This window comes from Lotus japonicus, chromosome 3, assembly GCF_012489685.1.
Source record: "Lotus japonicus ecotype B-129 chromosome 3, LjGifu_v1.2".
NCBI classification, from domain to species: Eukaryota; Viridiplantae; Streptophyta; class Magnoliopsida; order Fabales; family Fabaceae; genus Lotus; species Lotus japonicus.
The window spans coordinates 20,240,056-20,250,765 of record NC_080043.1 but is presented as its reverse complement, the minus strand read 5'-3'; positions in this window follow the sequence as shown (position 1 = coordinate 20,250,765).

Sequence of the window (10,710 nt, the reverse complement as noted above, 5' to 3'; positions counted from 1 at the left end):
TGCCGCTTTGAGGACCAAGAAAGGAGATTGTCACCGAGGAAAACACAGTAGCCAGAAGTAGAGCGTCTGGAGTCAGGACATCCCCCCCAGTCAGCATCCGTATAAGAAACAAGTTTCACAATAGGGGATGGATACAAGTGAAGACCATAAGTCAGAGTGCCACGAACATAGCGTAGTACACGCTTGAGAGCAAGCATATGCGCGGTGCGGGGAGCATGCATGTGTAAGCACACCTGCTGAACAGCGTAAGAAATGTCAGGACGAGTGAATGTGAGGTACTATAAGGCACCAGCAAGGCTCCGATACAAAGTGGCATCCTCACAAGGAGTCCCAGAAGAAGAATTGAGCTTCTGCTTGGTGTCAACCGAGGTGGCAGAAGGGTTGCACGATGCCATGCCGGCGCGGGCAATGATCTCACTAGCATAAGTGCTCTGACTGAGGAAAAGGCCACCGACATGCCGAGTGACAGCGATGCCAAGGAAATAACTCAGAGGACCAAGATCCTTCATAGCAAATTCGGAGAAAGGATTTGCGAAGATCATGAGATGAAGCAACGAGGATGATGTCATCAACATATAGCAGAATATAGGCAATGTCAGTACCCCGCCGGAAGATAAAAAGGGAATGATCTGAACTGCTGTGTTGGAAGCCAATAGAGGAAACATAGTCAGCAAAACGCTGATACCAAGCACGAGGCGCCTGTTTCAGACCATAAAGAGACTTCTTCAGACGACAGACATAGTCCGGGTGCTGAGAGTCGCGGAAACCCAAAGGCTGATGCATGTAGACAATCTCATGGAGATCACCATGCAGAAAAGCATTCTGGACATCCAACTGATGAATGGGCCAGGATCTGGAGAGAGCAATGCTGAGGACTGTCCGTATGGTAGCCGGTTTCACCACGGGGCTGAAAGTCTCGTCACAATCCACACCTGTAATTTGAGACCTGCCATCACCTACAAGACGAGCCTTATAACGCTCAAACAAACCATTAGACTTCTTTTTATGGCGAAAAATCCACATGCAACGAATAACATTAACATCACAAGGACGGGGAACCAACTCCCACGTATTATTTCTATAAGGGCATTAAATTCAGACTGCATAGCGGACTTCCAATTGGGATCGGATAAGGCTTGTTTTGGGTTACGAGGCAAGGGTGAGATAGACGGGTCATCAATAGAGACCGAAAGACTAAAAGGCTTTTTAGGTTTGGAAATGTCGTGCATGCTACGGGTAGTCATGGTCCGTACGGGTGGTGCAGGAGGGACCGGAGGCAAGGGCAAAGGCGAGGGAGAAGCGGTAGGGGAGACGGGAGGCGATAAGGGAGGCGAAGAGTCAGTGGGACTCGACGGCGGGACCGGAGGGTCAGGTGGTCGGGAGGATACGGTTTGCCAATGGTGGATCAAATAAGGAGGGAGGTCCTCGGTGAAGCACTCATAAGAAGGGGCAGGAGTCAAGGATAGGTCAGCAAAGGGGAATCGGGTTTCATAAAAAATGACATTCCATGATATGATAATTTTTCTGTGTGACAAATCATAACATTTATAACCTCTGTGATTCATCGGATAACCCAGAAAAACACACGGAGTCGATCGTGGTTGCAATTTGTTTATTGTAGCGGAAGGAAATAGAGGAAAACATAGACAACCAAAGACACGTAAGTGTGAGTAGGAAGGGTCGCGATGATATAACAGCTGAGTAGGAGAATCATTCTGAAGAGTCTTGCGTGGCAAAATGTTCAGAAGGTACGTTGTTGTTGGTAAATCCGCAAGTGTACGGAATCCACCCGGTTTTAAATATCGAACCACAGGGATTGTGAGTGAATAGTTTCGGTTAAAGCCTCGAGTTTGAAGGTTTGTTTTATTGAATAAGAGATATGTTGAAGTAGTAATAAGGAAAAGGAAAAGTAAAAAGACAATTCATAAAATAACATGCTTTGGGTTCTTGTTCAACTAGTCAATTCAAGCACATCATTCTATGCACATGTTCTCATGGATCTCTCCTTGATGATATAGCCTAGTTACTCACTTATCGATTCCTCACATAAGCAATTCTCCCATACTAAAAGCTAAGCCCAATTCCTTGTGTACTTAGTCATTTATATGAGGTTTTAGATCATGCAAATTCAGGCCATCAAACCCCAACCCTTCCTCTATTCCTAGTAGCAAGTATAGAAGGGGTAATCCCAAATCGGTTCCCTAATCTATAACAAACTTCTGTTCTGATTATAGAATAGTATAAAGCAAGCATGCATACAAGCTTAGATTGAAATTCAGAAAATGGGATTCAAGGGAAGAAGAAGAGCATGTGGGAAAGAACTTAAGATTATAACTCAAATATAAAAAGTCTTACAAAGAAATCCAAAGCAAAAGAAGAGAGATTATCCAAGCATGGCTAAGAACCTGAATTACAAGCTTAGAAGCCCTCTCACACTCTCCTAGATGCTCCTCTACCTCTGAGTTTATGTAAAAATGAAAGTAGTATCAAAGATTACAAAAGAAAATGACTAAAATCCTATTTATAGGCAAAAATCACGAGTTTGGGCTGTTCCGGGCGCTCAGGCGCCAATTCAGAGCGCATGAGCGCCAATTCCATCCTGGAAATGAGCTTCTGGAAGGTAATTGGCGCCTAGGCGCCAATTAAGCACGCCTAGGCGCCAATTCCAGAACCCTGGAAAAAGCAATTGGCGCCTAGGCGCCAATGGAGCACGCCTAGGCGCTCTGACTCGCTGGAAAACCTTTTGATCTTCATTTTAACTCCTCTTTACTCCTCTTTAAGCCTCTTTAAGCCTCCCTTCAATTCTCCAAACCTCTAGACACTCCATCTTCAGCTGTTACAACCTGAAAACTTGATGACAAAGCTAGGAAAATATCTAGAAATTCAGAGGTTAGTTTTGCACAAAGGCTCCAAAACAAGTGGAAATTGCCTATGACTCTTAAACTCTAATCAAATGCAACTAAAGCCCTTATAAAACTACAAAATTACTAAACTAATGCAAATGCACCAAAAAAAAGTAAAAATGCATGAGAATGCATGAAACACTACATGAGACACAAGAAAAAGACTCAAAACCTACAAGGAAAAACCCTAAAAACATCATATAAACCCGGGTCATCAGTTGCCATTTGAAGGGCATGATGCCAAAATGAAGGAGGAATTGACGAATAAGCTAGGAGGGTGCGGATCATGTTGTTAATGGTGCGAATTTTCCGTTCTGCTTTGCCGTTTTGAGAAGAAGTGTGAGGGCAAGAGAAGCGAAAAATAAGGCCATTAGCATCACTATATCGATGAAAGGATTCATTGTCATATTCACGTCCATTATCACATTGAAGACATTTAATATGTGCTGAAAATTGTGTTTTAATAAGTGTAGCAAGAGTAGTAAACATTTCATAAACCTGAGATTTCTTGCTAATCGGAAACGTCCATAAAAAATCAGTGTGATCATCAAAAAACAAAACGTAATAACGATGACCAGCAGTACTTAAAACAGGAGACGTCCATAAATCACTATGCAAAATATCAAATGGTCTCAAAGTAATAGTTTCAGATGAACTAAAAGGCAACCGAACATGTTTACCTAAAACACAAGAATCACAAACAGAACTAGAACGCGTAGGTTCACAAAAAATAAGTTTATTATTCCTAAGATAGTTTAAAGCTGAGGAAGCTGGATGACCAAGTCGATTGTGCCAGACACTAGAAGCACGACCAGCAAAAGGAGAGGAACGAGTGACTGGGTAGAGGTCGCCGAGGCTGTTACATCTCAGGAGAGGCATCCCCGTCTTGAAGTTAGACACCGAGAATCCAAATGGACCAAAAGAAACAGAAACATTATTGTCATTAGTGAGTTGTCGCACAGAAATTAAGTTTTTAATAATTCGCGGAGTGTGCAAGACATGATTGAGTGCTAAAGGTTTGTGAGGGGTAGGAATAGAAGTGTGTCCCGAACCCTGAATTGGAATGCCCTGACCACTACCAACTATCAGTTTCTGATTTAAATGACTTAAATTAGAATAAGACGTGAGAGTACCTTGAGATGCCGCAGTATGGGATGAGGCGCTAGTGTCCATGCACCACGTGGTGTCTGGAGGAGTCAAGGACATGGTGTGCATGGCAGCAGCGATATTAGTGGGTGCTGGAGAAGCAGTAGCGGTGTAAGCCTGAGGACGCGGACCTAAAACGCCGGGTTGCTGCGGAGCACCCATGGGACGCGACCACTGAGATGTGGGGTAAGGACAAGGAGGCATGCCCCAAGGGGAAGGAGCCCAACCAGGGGGAGGAGCCCAACCCCAGGGATTCCAGGATGCCTGCGGTGGTGGGCGCCAGGGTGGAGGAGATGCAGTAGAGGAACCAGAGGAGCCAGATGATCCAGGATAACGGGAGCCACCTTTCTTCTTAGGTTTACCAGAACCACCCTGATAATTGCGATTTTGCCCTGACCCATAACGATGGTTGGAGTGGCCCTGATCGCTGCGGTAGGTGGGGCGCTGCTGAGAGGAGTCAACGGAGGCCTGTGGACGGGAAGCAGAGGTGTGCAAAGCAGTCTGAGAGGCCGGACCTGACATCCTGGCGAGACCAGATTCGTCTAGAATCAACATGGAGCGGACCTTGAGGAAAGGAGGCAAAGGCTCGCTCTGACGGATCAGGGTGGCAACACCACGAAAAGGCTCAGTGAGACCAGAGACCAACTGAAGAATAAGACGATGGTCACTGACTGGGGCACCAACATTCCGCAACTGATCAGAGATATGTTTCAGACGCTGACAATAGGCCGAAACATTAGGAAAATCCTCCATGCGAGTGGAGATGAAATCCTGGTCGAGAGCGACTGCACGAGAGTTCTGATTGTCCTCAAACATAGAAGCTATACGGTTCCAAGTAGCCATAGCAGTAGAACCTTTCTCCATAACAGTGGCGAGAAGGTCGAAGGAGATGGTGGAATAAATCCACTGTTTGACGGTAGAGTCAAGAGTGGCCCACCGAGCATAGGAAGCATCGGTGCGCGCAGGAGGCTCCATGTCAGCTTGAGGAATGATGTGGTGGAGCACCTGAGTGGTGTGAGCATGAGTTTCAAACAATTCAGCCCACAGAGCATAATGATCCTTGTCTAGCTCGAGTTTGAAAGGAATGTTGTTTTTGATATTGGTGACAGCAAGTGCCGGATGAAAATCCGACTTGGCAGATGCTAGCGGGACAGGCGGAGTGACCATAGTGGTGGCAGTGTCACTCGTGGGGGCGCCGTTTGGAGAGCCAGGGGCAGAAGCAGAAGTTGCCATGTAACCTGCTAAATATAAAAAAAAAGTATTTTTTTTTGCTGCAGGTGCGGTTGGACCAGGTTTGAAGTGAACCGGTCCGGTCAGGGCGAGCCGGTCTGTGGCGAACCGGAAAGCAAAATAAAAAAAAAGAAAAATAAAAATAACAAGGGAGGAGGACGCGGGTCGGGTCCTCTGGATCCTTGGGTTGCACGGGTCGGTGGCTGCAAACAGGGGCAGCGACGGAGACCTAGTGTCCGGGAGGACGGCGCGAGGGACGACGGTGGCCGGAGCTGGCGGTGGAGCATCCGATCGACGGAGCGGGGCACGGAGGTCCTGCTCGGAGATGCACGCGGGCACAAGGGGAGAAGACCCTGTGCGGCGTGGGAGCGGTCTGCGATGGGAGAAGAGGAACCGCGAGAGCAAAGGAGACCGGAGGCGGCTGCGGCGACGCTGGAAATAGAGGAACGCGGCGGCGGCGGAGCGGCTGCAAGAAGGGAGAGGCAGCGGCTGTGGGTGGGTTTGGAGAGAGAAGAAGGATAGAAAAAATAAAAATTAGGTCAGATTTGAAGAGGGGATCTGAACCTGTTCAATGATACCATGAAGGAAATCAATTCCGTGAATATTATTGATGGGTAAACACCCTATTTATACAATTATATTGTTGACTTTTAATAAAAGCTAAACCCTAATTATAGGCATAATTACATAAGACTAATTACAAGAATATTCTATTCTATCATGAATATTTTTTTAACATATTTGGACTTTGGTGAATGATTTTTTTTTACATAGGAAAGATAAATTGCACCCTGAGAGATTGATTAGTTATGCTTTTAGATTTAGAAGTTCAAATACCTTGTTGCTTACATTTGTTGAAACAACAATTGTGAATAAAATAATCTCACATTAAATATATGAGCAACAGTTAAAGAGTTTATAAGTGGAAGAACCAACTCACTCATTGTCTTAAGGTTTTGTAGTAAATGTATGTGCTGAAGTTGATCAGAGTAGCACAAGAAAGGGGGAGTTTGAGTTGTGTCATCCAAAAAAATTGATTTCCATACGATTTCAATGAACACATTATTTTATCCTGGTTCACCGCTGAACGATAGGGCTATATCCAGTCCTTGGCTATACTAAGATTTCTCTAAGTCAAGTATCAAAGACTTCTCTTTACAAGTATTCTTTGAACAATGCCTCTTCAGGCAAACCAAGTATTATTTGGACGCTGCCTCTCCAGGCAAAACAAGTATTTGTAGGACTCCTCCTCACTAAGTTTTATCTGGACTCCTCCTTTACAACAGTATATAAGACTTCTCCTTAAATAATCTTTTTCAAGATCATTTCATCTACAAGAGTGGTGGTAGATACATTTAATATGAACTATAAAGTACGTTTTGTCAGATTTGACTCTAAGTATATACTTTATGCTCTATTACACAAGAGAGTTAGATATGATTTGACTCTTAAGAAAATGTACTCTTCATGTTATAGTAGATGATGATTAAAATCTATTCATTGGAGTATATCATCGACTTCTGAAGTTGTGGGCTAAAGACTTATATTCTTGAGCACAAAGACTCATTTAGTTATGTGCCCAAAAGCTTACTCTACAAGTCTTCTCTTCTTCCTTTTATACTTTTGAATCTTTTTCCTTCAAACGGTACAAAGTGTACTTGCGTCAGATGTGTAGTACTGTTTGATTGAGACCTTTTTGCCGAAAAGATGTATTTGGTCATCTAGCAGTACCATAGGTCTGAACTTCTATCCGTTGGTGTACAAATATGACAATTTGATAGTGACACAACAACTCCTTTATCTTCATCATAACATTGTGTCAGTTCATGTGACGTAGTCTTTGAAACTTCTGCACAAAGCTTTCTTGACTTCTTCTTCAACGGGAAGTGTACTTAATTTGACTTTGTAGCTTTCTTTGAATGTAAGCTTTGATTTCATCTTCAGATTATCCTTCTGCTTTTGTCATCTTCATTTTGCTTCAGACGATCTTTCTTCATCGTTCTTCTATTCTTCAAACGATGTTTCATGCTTCAGTCATTCTACTTTCTTTCAGATGATCTAATTGTGAAGCTTATACTTGTTTCTTTCCTTCCGAAGCTGCAAACTTCATTTCATGATAAACGTTCTTCCTTTCAGAAGTGATGCTTCCATCGTTCTTCTAAACTCTAGACGATGTTTCTGATTGACTCATCCTTCTTCTTCTATTGGTCATACAGAATGTGAGTGATAGCCTTTGATCAAATCTTCTTCTTCTTTAGAAGTGGATTGTCTTGTGTTGTCTGAATATGGTAGATTCTTGTAGGTGTAGACAATGAGCCTTACTCCATTTCTTCATATTTTACTTGAGAGAGAAAAAGAAAACTTTGATTGTGGCATTGTTGTCCCTGTTTACTTGTCAAATGTGCTTTGTGAGATATCACGTGATTCTTTGCACTTGACTATCTCTTTCAACAATGTCAGAGAACTTTCAATTTGAATATACCGCTCTTTCTCTAGACATTTCTTGATCTTCATCCTTTGAGATAGACGATGTGGATCTTTATTAATCATAGTCTTCCCAGACGATCTTTCAGCTTGGATATATTTTGCACAGTTTTGACCCGAAGCTTTGACTTTTGTTCTTTCTTCGATCGTTCTTCTCTTTTCTTGTTAAGACGATCTGACTGGTTTGACTTTCTTTGCTTGTAAAGTCTACCTTGAGCGTCTTCATGTTTTGTCTTGCACTTAGTCATCAGACTATGAGGATGTGTAGGTTATTTCCTGAAATATAGTTCACATGAAATAGTTAACCTTTTTACGTAATCTTTTAAAAATTGTTATATTCAAAATATGATAAACGATGTATTTAGCGTTTGAACTTAACATGTGCATAATGTCCTAGACCACTTATGCTCTTAAGGCTCGTTTGGTGGTTAGGATAGGATAAGAGCAGAATATGATAAATGATTGGGAGCAGGAGAGGATAAATGATTGGATAAGGACAGTATATGATAAGAGCAGGATATACTCTTATCATATCTTGCATTTGAGGTGGACATGATATTAATAGGATATGATAGAAACAATGAAAAATGTATCAAATTTTCCTTTGAAATAAAAAATTCATAATATTCATAAACTGATATCATATCCTGTTAGGATAATTTCTATCATAACTCCCCCCTCAGGATAACTTTTAGGCTTTGTTTGGATTGGTGGAATGGAATGAAGTGGGATGAAGTGAATGGGATGGAGGAAGATGTCCTTTGTTTGGATTAATTAAAAATGGATGGAAAGTGATGGAACTCAGTGGCACACATTCCATCACATACCACTACTTTCCTCCACTTTTGTTCCCCAAATTTGGGAGGAGTGGGATGGAACAAAAAAGCTCATGTCTAATAAAATTATTAATATACTATTTTACTCTTTTGTAACTCCCTCCATAATTCCATGTTTTCACCATTCTTCTCCCTTAGCTTTATGTTGCTGAAACTGTAAAAAAGCTTCTGCTTTTGTGTTCATATTATTGCATTTCCGCTAAAATTCATTTTTTCGCTCCTTCAGTTTTTGCCATCAATTGTTTCTCTTGGCAAGGTATTTTTTTTCCCTCTTCAATGTTGATGAGCCTGCTAAAGTCGTAGCCACAGTGTTAATTAAAGTCACAGCCACAATGAATATAGTGCTTAACCTGTTTATATGTTTATATGTAAATAAGATAGATATATGTTGTAGTGAGAAAGAGACGTTGGCACCTGATAGGCTGATACTACAAAGCTCAAATATTTGATTTTTTTATATAAAAAATGAATGGATGATAAATACTAAATGAATTCTGTGACAAGAGAGGTAAAATAAAAGAATTAAAAAATATAAGAAAGGAAAGGAATATGTTTACTTGAGATATATGAAAGGGTAATACATGAATAAAAATGTTATAAGTCATTTCGCTTCGTCCATTATCCAAATAATGAAGTGGTAACTTTGTTCTGTTCCATCATAAAATATCCAAACAATAGAATGAGATTTCATTTCATTCTGTTAGGCTTCATTTCATTCTATTATATTCCGCTCTGTTCCGTTCATGCTCCATCAATCCAAATATAGTCTTAGGGCCCGTTTGGTGGTAAGGATATGATAAGAGCATGATATGATAAATAATTGGATAAAGACATGATAAACTCTTATCCTATCATGCGTTTGAAGTGGACATGATATTGATATGATATGATACAAACAATGAATAATGTATCAATTTTTTCTTTGAAATTCAAAATACATAATATTTTTTAAAATTTTATTTTCTAAATAGTTTTTTTATAAAATTGACTATTTTATTAAATTTAATGTTTTTACATTTTTTTTATAAATAAGCTTATATTTTAATATTGACTGAAGTGAAATAATTTTTATTTAACTCGACTATTTTAACTTTTTCAAAGGGAGTCTAGTTTAATTAAAACTGTTATATATGTAACCAATGAGTTTTAACTTAGTAGGGGTAAGTGATCAATGATAAAAGTTAATCAAATTTTTAAAAAAATATTAAAAGATATTATTCTTTAAAAAATTAATATTTTATTAAAATCAAAAAATTATATCTATTAATGAATATTATTATAAAATTATACAAAATATAAATATTAAAATTAATTTTCGGCTATAATAAATAAATAAATAACTGATATCCTATCCTGTCTGGATAATTTATATCCTAGCTCCCTTCTCAGAATAACTTTTAGTCTTTTACACATGATAGACAAGAGAGTGTTATCCTATCCTGCTGGTGCAACAAACAATATATTACAGCATGATATGATTACTGTAATCATATCATGTATGCTTATCATGTCCACCAAACGGGCCCTTAGCCTCTTAACCCAACGTGTGGATAGGAAACTCTTAACCCCTTCATGAAGAGTCTAGCGTTCCGATGCGTCACTCTTAACAATGGTATCATAGCATTGGTTCGAGTGAACCTGTGACAGAGAAAGAGCCAATGGTGCTACCATGGTCAAAGACGAGTGAAGTCGATGGTGTGCGACAACCGAGTGAAAGGTCAATGGAGAGTGAAGTCAATGATGCAACCATAAAGTGACAATGGTGTGATGACCCAAGTGAAATGTTAATAGCGAATGAAGTCAATTATGCAACCATGATGTGATGACTCCTTGTATCGTTAAATCATTAGGGGAGTGTGGAGATTATAAGGCAGTGAGCCCCATTGGTGTTGAGTTCCAACGACGATACAAGAATGTACGAAGTGAAGTGCTCGATGAGAATAAAAGGGGGGAAATTCCCAAGGAGAAAAAAAATGTTAAAAAATTTGAAAAAATATGATCAGATCAGTTAGACTTGAAGTGGAGAAAAAAATTGAAAAGATGAAAATGGATTCACAATTGAAGGAAGAGTGTTGAAGTAACAATTGTGAATGAAATAGTCTCACATTAGA